The sequence below is a fragment of the Lynx canadensis genome, chromosome B1, assembly GCF_007474595.2.
Source record: "Lynx canadensis isolate LIC74 chromosome B1, mLynCan4.pri.v2, whole genome shotgun sequence".
In the NCBI taxonomy this organism is placed as follows: Eukaryota; Metazoa; Chordata; class Mammalia; order Carnivora; family Felidae; genus Lynx; species Lynx canadensis.
The window spans coordinates 29413198-29434825 of NC_044306.2; the positions used below are offsets into that span (position 1 = coordinate 29413198).

The following is a 21628-nucleotide window of genomic DNA, read 5'->3' on the forward strand; positions in this document are numbered from 1 at the left end:
TTTCTAAAGCTGAATATTAAATGTTTACAGCATGTACTTGATGTTAGCATGAATTTATTTCCCAGAGTTGGGATTTTCAGTGATTGCCATTCCCACATCAGTACTGTGAGGAACAGTGGGAAAGGAGAACAGGTTGACTTTTCAGAGAATGAGACAGTTGTTTTTTTTTTTTTTTAAAAGAAGGCAGAAAGAGGAACTATATAATTCCCAGTCCTGACAGAAAATATCTCTAGGGTAATTATGGCTGATCCAATGTTTGTTTCTCTGGGTAATCAGATAACCCAGCTTTCAGTGAGTGTGTCTTTCTCTTTGTCTCTTTAGTTAACTATTTCTAAGTATAGGTGGACTGTACGAGATAAAGTAGCCTAAATTCACACCAGATGACAAAATGTCTCTCATGAGACTGTATGCCATAATATAAATATCGTTAGTTACACTTAAACTTAGCCATTCTGTGGCTTTTATATTTGTTTAATATTCATTTTGCACAAAGTCTCCTCTGCAATAGATTCCTGGATGATTGGTATTAACATGTCAGTATTTATTCATTAAAGGAGAGCAACCTCAAGAAGACTAAGTGACCCTTGAGAGCTTTCCCGTTGACTCTGTGACAGAGCTAGGAATTCAGTGGCTATGAGGTGACACACTGAATGTGATGTTTGTCATAATTTCTCATGTGTTACATCAATACACTCATTAGCTGAGGATGTCAGCATTAGCTGAGTAGGTATCCTGATCAATGTTTGCCCATTCTCTGGATAATTACCACTGTTTGGTAAAAGAGGAGGAGTTTTGAGTTGACCTCCCTGGTAACAAAATCAAGCATTTGGTTAAAGCTAACCTGACACAGCTAATGCCTGAGTAATTCCTCAGCCCCTTACTCTCTACCCTTAATCCAACCTGGGTCTCCTTTCATCTTTGTAGGTTTCTTAGCTATTTTGTATTAGCAAGATATCATGATGAACTAATTCCGTATATTAACCATGTGCTCTGACAAGAGTTGAGTGACTAAGAGGCCCAAGAACAGGCCCTCAGTAGCATTATCCTCTCTTGACAGGCCATATGTGGGTGTTACTGGGAGACTAAATGAGCTTATTATATATTTTAGAAAGAAATATCAAAGAATTTAAAAATTCTCCAGTCCATCCAGCAGCAAACCTTTTGTTTTCCAACTTTAATTGTATTATAATGGTAAAAAAAAAATGCTAATTGTTACTCCATATCAACTGTTTTTACGTGGTGGGATTGGGGGAATCAGTGGGTGAGGATCTGGCACGGGAGTATCTGTGTTTGCCTGCGTGTGTGTGCGCGTTACTTATGGCTGTTAATTATCTCAGAAAGGCAAATGTTCAAGTGAAGAGAAACAGACAACGGTTCACAGTGATTATGAAGCTGTGTTTGTACCACTGCCAACTCTTGGGGAAAATTTCATATCTGTTGGTAGAGAAAAAATACTGGAAACCTACAAATGAAATCCTGAAAACTGTAAAGATGTATATCTCTTGGTAATTCAAACTAGGGACAAATATTATTTATGAAGATGAAATGTTTGTGTTTCTATGCTACAGTATTTAGTAGTAATAATTATTCACATACAGTGTTTATATTAATCCTAACCATGCTAATTCAGAGTATGCGCTTTTATTTACCTTTGTTTGTGAAGCCAGTTCATTAGGCAAATGATCAATGTAATTCGCTTACTGTCATTCAGAGAACTAGCAATTTTCAAACATTTTAGATGCATCTGTATACAGTGTTATTTTAATTTTATATAAAATATTCTTCTTTACTTGGATGTTACCATATTAACTTCACACCCAATGTGTTTATACTGAAATCTTCACTTTCTAGGATAAACCATTGTCTCCCGCTGACTCTCTTGGTTTTGTCGACAAAACTGTTCCCCTCATCTTGGAACCTCAAAGTCTTCCTTAAGGACTCTTCTTCCTTAAAGACTCCTCTCATGTTGTGCATATTTATTCTTTTGGAATAAATTCAGGAAATTCTGTCTTGCTAGTACATTTTGCAATTATCTTTTTAGCTTTATTTCTAGCACCTCCATTGCAGACCTCTCCTAATCCATTGAACTTATTTTACATCTCTCTGCCTACCATTTTTCTTCCTCCAATCCATCCTACACATCAAAGTTCCTCCACTTTTTGGTATCTGCAAACCACATAATAGACCTCCAGGATATAGGCAGACCAATTACAGGTAACGTTTTAAAATACTGTCATAATTTTTAAACAATAGTAAATAGTTTAAAAGTGATGATAATAGCTGTTTTGAATAATTAATTCATCATAATAATTCAGCAGTGGGAATGAAAAAAAGGAACAATTATATTAATGAGAGGGGGGAGAGTATCTTTACTCCAAAATGAGGATACAGATAACCAGCTGTAACAGATTGCATATAGAGTCTATTTCTTCATTTATTCTTTATTTCTGCTGAATTAGAAAGATCTTACTTAAAAGTCATTGTGGGAACAAGAAGGAAGGAGAGAAAATGACATCCACAGATTACAGTACCTATAGCCAAGCTGCAGCCCAGCAGGGCCAGTACTTATGCTACCCAGCCCACTCAAGAATATCCACAGACCATACAGGCATATATGGGCAGCAAAATTGTGGAACCTATGGACAGCCCACTGATGTCAGCTCTACCCAGCCTCAGACGACTGCGACCTATGGGCAGATTATCTGTGCAACTTCTTGTGGGCAGCCTACTGTTGGTTATACTACTCCAAGATTTGATCTTGGAAGCATCAGTGGAGGTGGGCGGGAAGGAGTCTGTGGTGGAATGGGTGCTAGAGAGCAAGGTGGCTTCAGTAAGCCTGGTGGACTCATGGACAAAGGACCAGATCTTGATCTAGGCCCAATTGTAGATCCAGATAAAGACTCTGACAGCATTGCAATTTATATGCAAGGTTTAAACGACAGTGTGACCCTAGGTGACCTGGCAGACTTCTTAAACAGTGTAGAGTTGTTAAGATGAAGAAGATAATCAGACAACCCATGATCCCTATCTTCTTAGACAAGGAAACAGGGAAGCCCAAAGGCAGTGCTGCAGTGCCCTACGAAGATCTGCCAACTATCAAGGCTGCCTTGGAGTGGTTTGTTGGGAAAAAGGTTTAAGGGAGCAAACTTGAGGTTCCTCTTGCTCTGAGGAAGCTTCTGGTGAATAGCATGCGGGGTGGTATGACTCCCTGTAAGGGTAGATGGATGCCACTGCCACTCCCTGGAGGTCCAGAAGGCCCCAGAGGTTGCATAGGCCATGGAGGAGACAGAGATGGATTCCTCAGAAGAGGGTCCCAAGATTCCCAAGGGAATCCATCTGGAGGAGGACATATCCACCACCAAGCTAGACCCTGGCAGTGCCCCAGTCTGGGGTGTGAAAACCAGAACTTCACCCAGAGAACAGAATACAACCAGTGTAAGGCCTCAAAGCCCAAAGGCTTCCTTCCACCATCCTTTTCCACCCCTGGGTATTGACCGTGGCAGGGGTGGCCCCAGTGGCATGTGGGGAAGAAGAGGTGTCCGCATGGACCACCGTGGTCCTGGTGGAATGTTCAGAGGTGGCCCTGGTGAAGACAGAGGTGGCTTCCGTTGTGGTTGGGGCCTGGACTGAGGTGGCTTTGGTGGAGGAAAATTAGGTGGCCCTAGTGACCCCCTGGACCTTTGATAGAACAGATGGGAGGCAGAAGAAGTGGATATGGAGGATGTGGAAAAATGGATAAAGGCAAGCACTGTTGAGCATGCAGAGACTGGCCCTAATAGACACAGAGACCCCCATGAAGCTGCATTGAATGCCAGAATTTTTTTTTTTTTATTTTTTATTTTAAAATTTATTCTGAGGGAGAGCATGTGAGCATGAGTGAGGGAGGGGCTGAGAGAGAAGGAGTAAATCCTCACCAGGCTGGGCACTGTCAACACAAGCCCAATGTAGGGCGCGATCTCATGAACTGCAAGATCTTGCAAGATCACTGCAAGATCATGACCTGAGCCTAAATCAAGCGTCAGATGCTTAACTGACTGAGCCCTCCAGGTGCCCCTACCAGATTTAGTTTTAAACCAGAAAATGTTTTAAATTTATAAATCCATGTTCACAGTGTTGACCACAACATTATGATTATTCCTTGTCTGCACTTGAGTATTTTTCAGCATTTGTGAAGAAACCTTAGAACAAGTTAAATGTTAAAAAAAAAAAAAAGTCATTGTGAAGAGCAGCAAATATTTGGTGGTCTATTGACTGGTTCTGGTTTGTCTAATCGTACAAGGATTCAGAAATTAGGGAGAGGGTTTTTGCTGACGGACATCCAGTGCCTTATCAGGAACTGTTTAGGCTGAGGGTATGCTCTTCTGAAAAGTGGCTGGTATGTTGTATTCATCAACACAGAAGATAACCGGCCAGTGGATTTCTAATGAATTTTTGATTGGATTTGTTTGTGATAATTATTTCTTCATATTCATTTTTGGCATTCAGATGTGTTAAATATAGTCCATAACAGCACTGATTTCTTTCTTCAATAAGTTTGGAATATCTTTAAATAGTAAGATAGAAACTCTGGTCAACTAATCTATATCAAAATTCAGTCTTTTTAGAAACTTTTCCCCTCTCTTCCTAAATGTTTAAACTTAAATGCTGTCTATGAAATGATAGATTCAGGATCCTCCAGATATTGAATATACAACTGAGATATTCCACTGGAAATTAAAAAAATCTTTTTGCTGGATTTTTTTCTTCACTTACTGTTTCATTTAACGACCTTTACTCTTGACAGCCAGAGTTCTTGAGTATGAAGAAACAGAATCTTCTGTTCTCAACCCATTTTCTTGCACAGCATGCTAGAAATTCTTGCCTACAATCTGATGATATTCATAGTTTTTTTTTATTTCTTTCAAGCTTTAAGTCAAGTTCAGGAGGCACACTTACCTTGACAACTGTGAACAAAGCAGCATTGGTTTGCCCCTAGGTGCAGTTTCGGTCATTCATGTGAGGATATCTTTCTTTGTTGTGCATATTGATTGCACTCAGTCAATAACAATCCCAATGCACCCTTCATGTACACCAAGACTTACAAAATTATTAGCAAATAAGAAATCTCTTCCCCTCTGGCATTCGTTTTTAGTGATAAATAATTGTCAATCATTTTTCCTTGTACACATATGATCTACTTTACACTGTGGATGTCTCTGATTTCGTACAAGTCTGAAGAGAAGTATCTGCTGATAAAAGCCTAACAGCAAATAGTAAATGTTCTTTCACATTGTACACCACTGACATTATCCATCTTCTAACAGTTTCATAAATAATTTCACAGTTAGTTTATTCTGCTTTTCTCCATAAGGTGACTGTTACTGAACTTATTTGCAACTTTGAGTGATACCTTACTGGTTTTGGTTTCTTCTCTGCCTTGAGTGGGGGAACTCGTCAATATTTTACCTAGCAGCTTTTGTTTTGACTTGTTTCGGAAAAACTTGATAGATATACCTGAATTCTGCCTTGAAAATGACAAGAAAGCTTCAGTGGCTTCATACCACTGTTTGACAACCTTTTGCAACAGACAACTCACTGAGGACCAGCAATGAAAAATGGTCAGTCCACGAAGTGCAGTCTTGAGATGTTCATCATTCTACATCCTGTCTGCAGGTTTCCTTTCGCACTGCTCATGAAATTTACGCATTTGTAGAGAACTTTGTTCTGCACAGATTCACTATGTACTTTCTCTATAAAAACGTCTTCACTACATTGGCGAGTTTAGGTCATAGTATATCGTTTATAATGCTGTTTTCATATTTCACTACTTTAATGAGTCCAAATAATTAATTTTGAACCACTAGTTCATTTTGCGTATTGACACGATTAAATGCAATAAAGCAGTTATAAGAAAAAAGACGTAGTCATCAGATGTAGACACTCATAAGCAAATTATGTGAGTCATCGGAGATGAATTGCACTTTGTTTGCCAAAGGTTACCTAAGACCACCAATCTTACATATTCCATGTATGTGAGATATTTTAAAGGTAAGTGCTATGAAGAATCATGATATATTTTTATGAGAATCATAACTCATATAACTCAGTGTTAGACTATTGGCAACAACTAGTTGTTCACAAGTCCCACATAGAAAAATGATGCCTTGTCCCTTGGCTCATATTATTTTATCAAATTACCATCCTTAAACCCCAAAAACCAACAACACAAAAAGACCTTTCAGTGGCTCCGGTAGCCTATGTGATAAAATCATAACTCCTTAGCCTGACACTCTCAAGGTCCCCCTAACGGGGGGCTCCCTCTCCTCTGCCCAGATTTCTGTTTTATCCCTGCAGATTCACCCAGGATGTCTGCTAAAACCCCCTTAACTTTTTGATTGTTAAAGAAGGTTCAGAATCTCTCTGAATGCCAGAACTTGTCGCACAAATGGACCAGAAATCTCGGCTTTTATCTTTACAGTTCAGTTCAAGTTCTCACATGTGAATGGAAGTGGGGATAATGGAGGCGAGGCAAATTTAAACCACGTTTTCAAATCATGTCTCCAGTGTTTGTTTTGTGAACCATTCTTTCAAACCAGTTTTTACTCATTGCTTCTCCAAGTATGTCATTTGCTTTCTTTTTGTTTATTTATTTTTAATTTTTTTAATGTTTATGTGTGTTTGAGGGAGAACAAGAGAGACAGTGCATGAGCTGGGGAGGGGCAGAGAGAGATGGAGACAGAATCTGAAGTAGGCTTCAGGCTCTGAGTTGTCAGCACAGAGCCAACGTGGGGCTCAAACTCACCAGCCATGGGATTATGACCTCAGCTGAAATTGGACACCCCACCGACTGAGCCACCCAGATGCCTCTGCCATTTGTTTTCTTATTGCAACTTATATTTATATCATTCTAATCATCACAAAAGCTTTGTCTTGTCTCCTATTGATTTTCTCACCTCCTAAGATAAAATCTTATTTATCTACCTTGTCTGAATTGTCTTCTTCTCTCTATAATTTCTGTTGAAATTACTTTCATTATAATTTTTTAGTCAGTACGTTGCTTTGAGTTAGTGGGTTGCTCTGAAAAATATGCTTAAATTGTATATAAGCCTTCAATTTGAATGGCTGTACGTTGCCCCAAACTAGATTACAAGTGCCCCAAGAGCAACTTTGCCTTACATGTCTATACATCTATTCTAGGGTTTGGGTACAGTGCGATTCACAAATACTGTATTTGAGTTAACCTGCTTCCCAAGATTGTATCACACATATAAACTAGATGTAAGAATTTAAGAAAAACATACCTCTTCAATAAAGCGTTCTAAAACTTTTCATTCAATCTTTGTAGCTTCCTCATCACCTGGTTTTATCAGCAGTATTTAAATTTATGTGTTTACTTAACAAATGCTAACATAGCATACCCAGTGTCAGTCTTCTATGCACTTCACTAATGTTATCTCATTTAATTTTCAAGACACCAGCCTGCAGTAGATCCCCTACTGTTACCCCTATTTTACATAGTAGGAAGCTGATTTACTGAAAAGTAGCTTGCCTATGGTCACAGTATAAGTCAATAGTTAAGATTCAAACCTACATCCTTAACTACTGTGCTCTAGGAATTTAAGCGAGAGCTTTCTCTAAAAAATGGGCTTCTGGCTTTGTTTATGATATTCCTATAGGATGGATATTAAATCACTTAAAGAAAATAACCTGGGTGTCTGGGTGGCTCAGTCGGTTAGGTTAAGCATCCAACTTCAGCTCAGGACTTGATCTCATGGCTCAGGAGTTCTGTCCCCACGTTGGGCTCTGTGCTGACAGCTCAGAGCCTGGAAGCCTGCTTTGGATTCTGTGTCTCCTTCTCTGTCTGACCCTCCCTCACTCATGCTCTGTCTCTCTCTCGCTCCTTCAAAATTAAATAAACATTAAAAAAAAAAAAAAGAACTACCTGTATTTCAGTGAAAGTAAATTAAGACACATTTTAAGCTGGCATTACATCAGAGCTTAGTGGACATGAAATGACAGGAATCCAAATCCTAAGAAATAGTCTAATCCAAGTCCTATGAGACTTTCTGTCATAATGACCTTTCTGCTATGGGATATTATCCTGACAATATGCCTTAGTGTCTCAGTTGTTTAAAAGTATAATACCTTTTGAAACAATCAACTTAAAAGGGAGTTCACAGACAATGGCCTCCTAGAGTGGATGGCACCCCTAGCCTGTGTTTCACTGAAACCATTCCTGCTTAGTCATCTTCTTTAGGACCAGCTTTTCTGATTGGACATGTATTATTTGGTGCCTTTCAATCTGTGCATAAATTGGACTGAATAATGAATGAAGCAGTTCTGCCTCTTACTAATTAAATACTGGAAGTTGTTTATAAGTTCTGTTAGCTCAGTCCCTCCTTGCTTCTCACTTAAGAATTTTTCTGGGACTCTCTTTTAGTCTCTGGTGGAAGGTACCCTTTGGGTTCAGGCCGCCATTCCCATTGCCTCAAAATCAATTTTCCTTTTTGTCTCTTTCCTTTTTGAAATTTAGGGTTCTTTGGATTTTTAAATTTAGACATTTTTTCTTTTTAAAAAAAATATTCCCTTTATGAATATGGCTCTTAATTGCTAAGATTTTCTAATAACTAAAGGAAAATGGCAATTTTGGTTTTGCAATTTGGTTTAGAAAATGATTTCATCTGGGAATATCCACTGGGTGTATTTATACAACAGAAGTAAGTGTAGAATAGAGTAGTATTGGAAGTATTAGAATAGGGTAAAAATCAAATGTGGTTAATTTTATTACCCATAATGTACCATAATGTACCCATAATGTTTTTTTCTAAAATTATCATAAAGATCTAGGTCTGGATTAGATAATCACTTCTAGTCAATCTCCTTTGGAAGTTGGAAGCCAAAGAGACTCCATGTTTTCTCTATGATATTTCATAAATTTGGCATAATCATTAACAGTCAAATATTGATATTGACTTCCTGTTTACCTTAAAATATATTTCACAATGATTTACCTCATTCTAGATGGAACAATAAAGAATTGGTAGATAGTCTTCTACAAAGAGTTAACATACTGAAATTTCCCTGTAATGGAGTGTGACAGTGTTGAATGTAAATAGCAATCTAGGAATGACTGAAAACAGATTATTTAATATGCATATGTATGAGGAAACAGTTCTACCTGCCAACTGCCCGGAAGAGCAGCGTAGTGATAAGTGGAGGACTGAAACAATTGCTGCACAATAATGGTTCTCATGTTTTGGAGCTGAGGGGCTAACCCAAAAGACGTTTACGTCTTTGTCTTGAAATCTGTGGAGGGAGCTATATTTTTGCAGCAAATGTGAAGAAGTGGGGAAAAAAGGTAAAAATGACTTAATCTCACAGAGATTTGAAAATTCTGTAACTTGCACCTTGGTATGCTAACGGTGAAATCTTCTTCTCAGGATGCCTACATCTATAGTTGCCAATTGTGTCTTTCCAAGCAGCCCTTCTCTTAGAGTCAGGATGTTCTCCTAGGGCTCTCTTCCTTGTTGAGTGACTAATATAATAATATAGCTGAGGATGGAAGTCAGTCGCTAGAATCTCCATTTCCCCTTCCCGCCTTAGGTAAATCGCAGGTGCTCTCATGTTGACTGTAAGATGCTCCCTGTAGCTGAGCTCTATGGTTCTTATTTGCAGGTTCAAAATCTCCTGTAATATTTGATAGATAGATAGAATTCTTTTTAAAACTCTGTCTTAAAACCCTTCATTTTGAGGGCAGTACATTATATTGCTCCTTTCCTATTTCTCTGTCTGATCCTTCTTGAGTTTTTTACTGGTCCTTTTTCTTCTGTTTCTAAATATGGATGGTAGGCCCTCAGCCCTTTGCTCTCTTTCTTTATATAATAGTTCCCAATCTGGGCATTGGGCAAGATGGGGGTGAGTGTGCAGAGAAGAGTATAGAGTATAGTGAATAGTTTTTTTCAGACCAGCACGCATCCAAACACCTCTCTCCCACACTAAGAGATTAATGGAGACAGGAGCAAGGACTGATATATTTTCAGATTCTCTCATAGGTATGCCAGCCATATTGAGGGACACTATGAAAAAATTCTTGAGTATTATCTTATTCATTTCCAGGTTTTCAGCTCTTGCTCCAGTGAAATGACTTCTCTATACCAAGTTTTCCATCTGCTAAACTTTTCCACATGGTTATTTCACTTATCTCACTGAACTACTTTCTTTTTCTGTTTTTCTCTTTTTGTTACTGGAGTTACCAGCATTCTCCTGGGCATGTGGACTTAGAGGCAGAGTCATCTCTGAGTTCCCTCTTCTGTCTTCCATCAGCCCTCCTGTCTTCTGTCAATTATTGAATCTTGCTGAAATTTCCTTTCCCTTTCTCCATTATCTACCCTTCTTTTCCATAGTTACCAATACCTTCTTTGTTGAGGCACTTTTTTTTTTTTTTTTTTTTTTAAATACCATGACCACCTCCAGTTTGGACTTCTGTCTCAACATTTTTTGCCTCCAATCCATCCTGTGACTCTCTCCAGATTAGTATTCTGTCCCAGCCTCTTGAAAGTTGGAATAAAAATAGCATGGTCACTGCTGTCATGAAGCTCATAACCCTGTGAGGGATTCAGATATTAATCAATTAATCTCCTAATTTAATGTAATTTTAAATAAGAGCTTACAAAAAAAAAAAAAAGGAATATGGTGCTATTTGAGCCCAGATAAAGGAATATTATCCAGTTAGCAAATCTGTTTGTGCCAGGGATAGGGTTGATATTTAAATAATGTATGGGAGTCATTTAATGAATGTGGTAGAGATGATGGGTAAGGAAGGGTCTTTCATGAAAATGGAACAGCATGTATAAATATCCCATTATGTGTGGAGGCATAGAGGTTTTGAGTAAAGAAAGCTGTGGTCACAGCTTTAAAAGGCGGTAGGAGAAGGGAATTCAGTGAATTGTTGTCATAAGAGCTAGCAGGGTCCCGTGGCACATTTTAAGCTCTAATTAGGATTCTGTCTATATCTTTAAAACTGTGGAATCTCACTGAAGAGTCTCAAGCAAGTTAGTAACATGATGAGATTTTAAAAGATCATTCTAGATAAAAAGCACAGCATAGGGGATGTAGTCAATGGTATTGTAATAGCGTTGGATGGTGATAAGATAATTGCTTCATTTGTGGTAGGCATAGCATAACCTATAGACTTGTCAAGTCACTTTGTTACAACAAATTGTAACATTGTGCGCCAACTATATTTCCATTAAAAAAAGAAAGGAAGGAAAATCTCTTTCCAGCTGCAATGGAGGGTACAGTTGGGAGAAAAGTAAGTCATGGGGAGACCATCTGAAGGATATTGTGAAGAGAAATTCTGACAGCTCATATGAGGTGATGGAAACAGAGATGGAGATTGAAGAAAACGGACCAGAAACCCAAAGTGGAGTAGGGACCCGAAGTAGAGATACGGGGAGAATATCACCCATAGCTTTAGAACAAGATGGGCTGAAAGCATGTTTTCATGCATCTAGAGAATTGGGAGGGACTTGAAATATCTGGAGCAAAGTTTGTTTGTTGGGAGTGGTGGCATTGGAGAGGCAGGTAGAGACCAGATTATGAAAATCCTTTTGTGTGATGCTGAGGGCAAAGAAGAATATCTGAAGGACTTTGAGTTGGGCATCACAATCAGAAAGGGAGTCTAAAGAAGGTTTCCTGGAAGTATGGAGGATGGCCTTTGTGGAAGGAGGCATGAGACAGGAAGAAGTAATAGGAGTATAAACTAAGGTCACGGCTTTGGAAATGAATAGGAGGGATTATATCCAATAAATATGAAAGAAATGGAATCATTAGTATTTGGTCACTGATTGCATGTAGAGAGTGAGAAAGAAGGTTGCCCAGGATGAATCTAGTTTCTGATTGAGATGGGCAGGTGGATAATAGTGTCACCCACTTTGATGGGCACCATATTAGTAGGAGATTGGGAAGAAAGTGCGGAGTTTAGATTTGTTTAAACTTCATTTCTCAATACCTCCTCATCTCTGTAACTTCTTCTGTTTCTCCACTTGGCATCCATGGCCTATTGTTTTTCTTAGTTGTTTGGTTGGCTTTACTATGAACAAAAGTACCTAACTGTTCATCTCTTGTTCCATGCCTCCTATGAAATTAATTGAGAAACTGATATTTTTCATGTACATCTTGTAATTATCTTTCATTTCGCTCCAAGAGGCTGTTGAGCATGGATGCCTAGTAAGAAATTGTTAATAACAAACATGATTATTTGGGGCATGGCAATATGGAAATTTATTCCTGCCAAATAATCAATGCCAGTTTCAACCTGGCAGGAGTTTTGAAAGACTGAAGAAGGGAGTCTTTTGCATCTGCTGGGAGAGGGCTATGCCTTTCTCTTTGTTACAGAGTCACTCAGTTGAGATTGGCACATGGTATTTTAATCAATTTATGTAAATAATATCATGCAGTTTTAAGCCTAAAATGGACATCAGGGGTTACCTAATCCCTTGGATGAAATCCTCGGAATATTTCAGGATGTTATTACATGTATTATATCCTTGGAATATTCTCAAAGCATTGAATCAATGGTTGAAACACCAATAGAGATCTGTAGTCGCATTTCCTGCATATTCATTGTTCAATCATCTGTGAAAAACTTTTAAAGTGTTTAACTGCAGACTTCAGCTGCAGAGTACTTAACTAGTATCATGTATAGTCCCTGGAGTTAAACTCCTTGTCTCAACCCAGATCTATTAATGTGTAGAATCTGTATTATGGACAAGTCATTTTAACCAGTCTGAGTCTTAATTTCATCATATATGTCAGGTCAGGTTCTCTTGATATTTAATTAAATGTTAGCAATCTGAATAAATTCTACTGTTTTGAATAACTAATGTATACAATAAACATTTGTGGAGCACTTTCTATATGCTGAGTTCTGGACCAGGTTAGTGAAGGTAATACATAATTATTTTCCAAAGAGAATTCTTGAACCGATGAGGGAAATAGACAAGAGAGCAGGCAATGATAAAGCAGTGTGAGACATTCAAGTATCCACACAAAGTTCTAATGGAGCAGACCATGCAAGACGAGTGATCTCGATTTAGAATTCAATATTGAAGTGACATAGTTCATGCAGACAAGAAGAGAGTTTTTTTGTTTGTTCTTGAGAGAGAGGCAGGAGTGGGGGGAGAGGGGGAGAGAAAGAAGCAAGGCTTATCCAAAGTAGGGCTCGAGCTCACCTGATCCAGGGTTCGAGCTCATGAACCACAAGATCATGACCTGAGCCAAAGTCAGATACTTAACCGACAGAGCCACGCAGGCACCCTGAAAATAAGAGTGATTTTAGAAGACCAAAGTGGAGAGAGAGAAAGAAAAGATAAAGTAAGTGTAAGTTGGTTGACTTAGTTTCTGAGTAGTGTGAAAGGCTAGAAAAGTGGGCAGAGGACATATTATAAAAAGAGTCTTACATCCAAAATGAAGGAGTCTCTGACAGATAGCATTAAATCCTTGTCTGAAATCTTACAAATAACCAAAGAGGCATAGGGGATATACCCTTCAATCTCAAAACAATAAGCTTTTATTCTCTAACAGAAAAACTTTTACTTGGAAAAAATATAAAATATAGAATAGAAATTCTGAAAGATACAAGTTCTTCTTGAATTATGAGCAATGTGAAAATAATAAAATTACTGTCATGATAATAACTTTACAAAAGAGAGGGGAAGACTCTGACTGTTGTACCTTTGAGCTCTCCATCATGGAAAATAACTCCATTTATGCCTGACTCTCCATCCTAATAATTGTAGTTTCTTCCTCAAGCTATACTGGATAAAATACTCTTGGAGTTCTGAAATGCAAGAAAATACCCTTCAAAACGGTGATGCTAAGAAATTTGGAACTCGTCCTGGAACCTGAGGTGTAGTAGAGCGGTTATCAGCCCCATTTCCGAAGTTCCTATGTTGGGACACCCAAAGGAATATTGGCTCTGCTCACTGGCCTTTCAGTAGTAGGCACACTGCCCCTCTGTACTTTTGGTCAAAAGGCATGAGAGGGATTTTTGGCATCTTGCATTGTAAGCACATACTATATTCATTTGGAGAATTTTGAATTTTTGCGGCTCATAGTAACTGCTCAGCAGTGAAATTAGCTGTTAAAAAGCATATACACTGGGGGTCAGTTTGGGGAAGAAAAGATTTCTTACCTTGATCTCTAAGACTGTTCCTTCCATGGAGGTTTGCCCACCCCAGACTCTACAATAAGATGAAATGAGTCTTTTTTTAAAAAAAACTAAGAAATGATATCGAGTGCTATAGAGAAAAGTATGAAATGATTATTAATATTCAAGTGCCAGAGAGTGTTTATAAAGGAGAATTGTGAGGTTTGTGATCCTTCTTTAGACAACAAAAAAATGTAAATAATTACTTGAAGGCATGATTAGAAGAAGAGGAGAAAAGGAGAGAAATAGAGGTTAATAGATGGGGAAGCCCTCAGGAATTGCAGTTCTATTTTTGGTTTTCTTTTATACGTCTTGCACTTTGCCCTAAAGTAAAGGAGTTACAAAATTTCAGGCTAGATTTTCTACCCATAATGGGCAAGCATGTGTAGAAAGAGGCAAAAAGTTGTCTCAGGTGAGTAAACATGGTACATCCGAAGAGTAATAATGCACAGCTCTAGGGAATGCGTTTCATGGCCATTAAAAGAAAGGCGTGATTTAATATAAGTTGTAATTATTTATTACTAAGAGGTACAGAAATAGATAAATAGAAATTACTTTTTCCATGCCTTCTTCTAGTCTCAAATTGCTTAAAAAATTTGTTTTATATACTCAGAATAGAATTTATAAAGACATTTGGGAGTATCTCATACCTCCAAGGAAAACTATAATGATAGTTAGTAGTTCCAAATATTTCATAATATCTAGTTGGTTCTGTGTGTACTTATACTACATGAAAAAAAGTCCAATTCATTGGTTGTCTTAGAAAACTTTTGCTTTCTGCATAGACTGGAGTTTCAAATGTGTTTTAATGATTGCAGCATTCATATTGCTCATCGTTGCGGCTGTAGTTATATTGCATTTCTTTGCGGAGTTATTAGTGATGTATCCTCATTCTGCATTATGACACTTGGCAAAACACTGCTTCCTGATTTCAACCTTTCAGTGTAACCTTCAGGGGAAATGGCTCCATAATACCATTGCATCAACTTTTTTAGTAAATTATATTATCAGATCTCCATTTATAACTTCTCCTCTAAGTGATCTATCTTAATCCTTATTTGACGGCTTGGTTTCACTTCTATGAAATTTTCTATAGCAATTATTGCCCTTTCGCATCTCAAAGGACAACAGTGTGGATAAGGTTGATGGTTTCTGTGAAGTTGATTTAACCCCTCCTGAGTGGATTCCGTGTAAATCGGAAGGAATTTTCCTTTAGTGGATTTCTCCTATGAGGGCATGAGGAATGTGATTGGCTTGTGAGCAGTGCAAAAGGTAGGCAGGCGGGGAGGGGAGAGGAGCTGATGGAAGCATTGGTACATGCTGAGTATCACTTATACCATGTTCCCTACTAGGGACTTCCACCCATGGCCTCCTGTAAATTTTGAAATGATTCTGAAATCTGAGTATTAATCAGAGGCCCAAGCTTTCACATAACTTGCCCAAGACATACAGTTGGTAAATGATGAAATTGGCATTTGACACAAGTATGACCGGCTCTTAAACTTCACACATTTTCCACAAAGTGATTGGAAACAATGGAGCATGGAATATTTCTTAGTTACAGAGATCCAAGTATCAACTGCTCTCAGTTTTTTGATCAAACAGGTTAAAGGTTAAAGTCAAAACAACAGCGTGGGGAATGGATGTGGTATTTTTGTACAAACTATCTGGCTAGTGATACTGTTTTGCATACACACCACAGGCAGTGGCTGAAGTAAGGCACACGCACAGATCAAAACTCGATGTCAATGCCACTGTGGGATACAAGTGCCATCTCTGCTTTCTGTGTGTCTCTGGTACTCTGGGTCTAAGTCTGAGATAGCCCTAATAATCAGTTCAGTCTGAGGTGTTCTCTGAATTAGAAGAACCAGACATAAATTGGTTGACTTTTAAGTTCAGAAAGACAAAAGTCATAAATGGAACAATTCTAGTAAAGTACTGTACTCTGATTCTTTACTATAATAATTGGCAAATACTGTGAAATAAATCAGACAATTAAAATGTATTTGTGTAAAATTTTGCTATTATATAATTTGCCTGTAAGGCAGGAGTTGACTTATCCCCCAACATTAGCATTTTAAACAATTTCTTCTATATCCTTCTTGGGTGAGTAGTAGTAATACAAAAAAAAAAAATTATGGAAAGGTAGAGCTGCATCCCTGGATCTTCTTCACACTCATTTTAAGAATAAGAAACTCAGGTATCTAAAAATAAAGTAATTTATTCATCATCACTTTGAAGTTTGTAGCAAAAAAATACATATTCACAGCAAAGACAAAAATTCAGATCTCTGACTTTAAGCTCAGTACTTTTCCCCCCATACTGCACTGCTTTATAGTACACTAACTATAATACCTTGTACTGCTATTTTGGAATCACCCACATCCTTTTATCCAGACGTTTCTGTCTTACCTTTCCTTACAATACAAATGTAAAAATTTTACTTGCATTTCTAGGCACAAATGATATTATCTGCCATATCTAGTTCAGTGCTTTGCACAAAGAGGGTGTGCCACAGACACTTGGGTGAATGACTGTAATTGGAAATTGGTTGACACTTTCATTTTCCAGAATGTGACCCTACCTGAAGAGAGATTAGCTCCATGAGGGCTGATGTATTTGAACAGGGCAAACATAGTGTCTTGCTCTCCCATAGTGTCTTTCTTTTAATGGAAAGTACTTGACTCACAATTTCTACTGAAGGCTCTTCTCCTGTGGTTGTCCCTATTAGTGAATGAGCCAAGGTCACTGACCCAAGACCTAACTGATCAAATCTGTAGATTGGCCCAAACTCTAAAAGGTAGCGTACCATGAAAATTTTTATACAAAAAGGAATGATGAATAACTACGCCTACTTTTCTCTCACTATGGTGCTATTAAGACATAGAAAGCAAGCAAGAAATCTGAATCCATGGGGTAGCAGGGGTCATGAGAAGTCACACACAAGTCAGAATGATGAGGAAACAGAAGCTATGAGGTAGGGAAGATAATGCACACACGGTAAAGGGGGTTGTATCCATTAGATACAGCAGCTGTGGTGAGACTGAGACCCACTAAAATGTTGCAGGTAACAAAAGTGGAAAATTATGAGTGTGATTCTGAGAAAATGCTAGTTGGCCTGTATACTTGAGGGCCTTAGATCCTTGGTCCTTCTGGTCCTACTTCTCAAGAAATCTTCCCTTGTACTCTGACACTTGCTGTGAAGTTCCTGAGTTTCAGTGAGATTCCTAATCTTCATTGTCACTGTCTTTAGAGTAACTTGTCCCTTTCCTTTTTTGAAGATGACTGCATGAGTTCCTGTAACTTAAAATACAAAGAACCTAAATAATACAATTGAACATACAGGACCAACCCTAGATTTTAGGCTTCTAACAGGGATATCATATCCAAATTCTTACTGTTTTCTTTTTTTTTTAAATGTTTATTTATTTTGAGAGAGAGCAAGCATGAGCGGGGAGGGACAGAGAGAGAGTGAGAGAGAGAGAGAGAGAGAGAGAGAGAGAGAGAGAATCCCAAGCAGGCTCTGTACTGTCAGCACAGAGCCCAATATAGGGCTTGATTTCACACATGATGACATCATGACCTGAGCCAAAATCAAGAGCTCAGCCCAACCAACCAACTGAGCCACCTAGGCACCCTTGCTTGCTGTTTTCTGTGTGTTGGTTATACTTGCCATGATCCAGAGTAGCTCACCTTTTCTTTAGGTCCAGTCCAATTTCCATCATCTTTCACACAGAGTAAGGCAACTATGGTAGAGATGTTCTCTAGAGTAATCTCCAAGTACCTTTCCAAAGCTGTTATGCCTCAAGCACTTCTTTTAAACTTTAAGCATCTGCCTTGCATATGGTCCTCTCGGGCCACTCTTGGCAAAATATTTGGAAGGAGATCTGGAACTTGGTTATTTTTAAATGAAAAAAAGGAATAATTTGTGCATTAGGCAGGAACAGTAATCTAATATAAGTATGCCATTGAAAACTCCTATGCCCTGCTCTTCCTTCATGGCCCCTTGTGGCCCCTTTCTTTTTGATATATTACCTTTGGCAATCCTGTTGTTCCAGGACATGCCAATGAAGTTGGCTGAGTCTGAACCATTTTGGAAGATTGGCTTTTGGCTGGAATTCCTCTTGCCTGTTGATAAATGCATTGGCCATTCTGGACTGTATGCGTATGTGAATTCTTTGTATCTCAAAGGTATTATGTCTAGTAAGCAACCTCTCATAAATTTTATCTGTACAGTTATTGTATGAATCCATTACAAATATAGTCACATTACTGCTGTTTCAGGCTTTGATTTGTTATCCATTCTAATGTTGCCTAGCAACAAGGGAATGCCCCAATTTGTAACTCCAAGGAGTTCATGGTACTAAATACACATCTCATTTATTTTCATTGAGCCAGCCCTATGTAGCATTTTGAAGTCAGATGTTAAAAAGTGTTGTTTTACAGATGGGGAAATGGAGAGCTGGTAACTGGCTTTTACTAATAAAGCAAGAGACTGATACACATTAGTAGAAACTTCATGTTTAGATTCCTAATCTAAATTGTGTTGTTCCAACAAACTATGTTGCATTTAAGTTTATTTGAATTGTAAGTGAAATAACCATCCTCGGTTGCCATTTATCAAATAGTTATTACGTACCAGATCATAAGCTATACATTTCAAGTTATTAAATTATGATATGAACAGAGAATCTTGATATGGCAGGTAGAAATGACCAGTCAAGATATGTCTGAAAGATACTAATTTATAATTTATTTTGATGTATATGCAAGTAGGATTACTGTAACACGAGCTCTCATAGATATGAGCAGTGTATTACTGGTTGTCAGTATAGGTGCAGTACAGTGGCAGGAGGTAATTGGACAAGAAAAATATGTAGACTAAGAATAATACATTTTCTTTTTTTGGGGGGGCGTCATTTTTAGCATAGACAAAACATGTATCTTCCAAAAAGAACATTTTGTGGTAGGCACCTTCCTTCTGGTAAGCCACGTGACATCTAGTGGTATCATTTACTTCCTTCGTGGCCACTCTAGCTCTGATCCTAGATTGGACAATGCTTAAGTATCAGCATGAAGTGAAAAGGGTTCTTGTTAAAACGTCCTTGGGATTGCTATGTATTTAAGTCCTTGTAGATGATGGTCGTGCATGGTTGCGAAGTCACTGAAGACACACTGTTAGTATGGTGACCTTGGGCACAGATGGAGCTGCAGGACAGAATTCCTTCTTATCCCTTCCATGCGCAGAGTATGAAGCTAGTTTAAACTGAGAAGGGTGAATTCTAACCAAGGAAGAATTGGTAGTCTTAGATTGTTGCTTTTTGAAGTCATCCTTTGATTGATGGTTTACAAGTCAGTTAGAAATGTTAACAGCCTCCCACCTTCTCCCCAGTTACCTTCACTGTTACCTGCTGTTTCAGAAAGAAAATACATACTTCAGTAGTTCTAATAGTAAAAAAAAAATTAAATTGCCAATTCCTTTTAATTTCATCCTGAATGTTATGTTTCAATATTTTATGTAACCATAGAATAATATTCTCTCTTCTCTCTGATGATGTGTCCTCTGTTGCATAATTGGGAGAAACCCCTACAACACCCTATATGAGAGTGGATCCTAGAGCATTTACACTTTTTGTCCTAAGGAGTTATTTTCTACGCTGGATAACCACTTTTAAACTATTGAGCAAACAGACTCCCTTCCCTGTTTTCATAGCTGTGGTTTCTCAGGAATGAGTTTCCTTTCATTCTACTATTACCATAATCATAATCATTTCAGTGACTAGTAGTGAGCATCTTCTATGTCCAAGCACTGATTCAGCCTCTTGACAATTATTGTCCTACTCTTGACACCAGTCTTTAATGTTCGTGCTAGAATATAGCACTTAGAGATGAGGGAAGCAAGGCTCCAGGTCACATTCTGGTGGAACTCAGATTTGACATCACTGCTGTCTGGTTTGAAAGCCCATGCTCTTTCGTGGACCATATCCTGTGAATCTGTATCAAGTTTTCCCTTGTCCTTGGATAGAAGGCCATCTATTTTTCAAATTAAGCTTCTTCTTTATTTATTTTAGATGGTATTTATTAGGAGCACATGACGGAAAACTTCTCTGTGTCTCTGCACTGCAATAACATGCTTTTTATCAAAGGAAAAAAAAGAACATGGCATCAACTTTTTCCTCCCCCTTGTAGACCCTCGTCAGGAAAGAGAAGGTAGAACACCACAAGTTTATAACACACTGCAGTTTATCCAAGGGCTTCTAAATGTCAAAGAGGGCAACAGAGAGATGATTTCCTTCAAAAAGAAAATGAGAAGAATTCACATTTTTATCTGATTGTATTGGGTTACTGAAAGGAAAAGTGTCCTTCAAATGGAGAGTGTTCAGACCAAATGACACATTGTACTACCTAAATGACATTTAAGAACAGAAGTATCTGATACTCAACTTGACGATGCTTGCACTGCCATGATGTCACCTCTGTTTGCATGATCCTGAACTCTAACCATGTGTATCAGTCATAACCTTGATATGAGAGAGAATGGAGGGGAACTTACAAAAGCGGCTTCTGATGGTAAAACTAGGAGGCAAATGCAGGCAAGGCAAACTGTGGGAAGAGGAGAGCTAGAGTTGAAAGGATGGAATTTTCTATGAGAAATACAAAGATTTTTGATACCTGACTCCTACTTACATTAATTAGAGCAAAGAGATGTATCTTTTCAGAAAAACATGCTAATCATATATCACTCACTTTAGTTCCACATTTGAACACAGTGTTGCCATGAAATCACCTATACTTTCACTGATTGTAGAAATGAACAAAATAAATTGTATAAAATAGTACATTTATCATAATTATTAGCAGGTACAATTATCACCTTCATTATGGAATAGGATTACAGCTGAATGTACAAGTTGACAAATGTGAAATAGTTTTTCTAAGAATAAATGAGTATTGAAGCATTTAAAAGTCTCCAAAACCTCAGAGAAGCCTAAGTGGGATATCTTCAAAAATAATTGTAATAGCAACTTATCATCATATTACTTTGAAATATATGCAATTAACAAAGCAGTTGGTCATCCCATAAATATTTATTAAAGTTCACACTTCTAGCTGTGATATGAGATATAGGAAGATTGTAAGATTTAGAACCATCCCTAATGGAACTTACATTCCAGCACATGGAACAAAAGCAACATGCAGAAACTAAGTTTGAACTGAATTAAGCATGTGGTATTCACTCAAGTAGAGGGTGATCAGTGGGAACTTCATGGAGGAAGGCAGCACTTGAATGTACTCATAAAGGGCTTGAACAGGTAGAAAAGGGAGCCTCTCAGTTCATATCGTGTAAGCAAAGTCACATTAGTGGTATTTTATATGATGTGCTTGAGGAGCAGGGGAGAACAAGGCTGACAGGTAGGAGAATGTATATGGAAGAGTGAA

The 21628-nt window shown here is 38.1% G+C and overlaps 1 protein-coding gene and 1 pseudogene across 2 annotated transcripts in view; both read left to right on the forward strand.

Annotated features, from left to right (window-relative positions):
• The window catches only part of NRG1 (neuregulin 1), a 1119525-nt gene that overhangs the window by 373128 nt on the left and 724769 nt on the right, over positions 1-21628 (forward strand). The window lies entirely within an intron of this gene.
• Positions 2773-3755, forward strand: LOC115511658 (annotated as a pseudogene).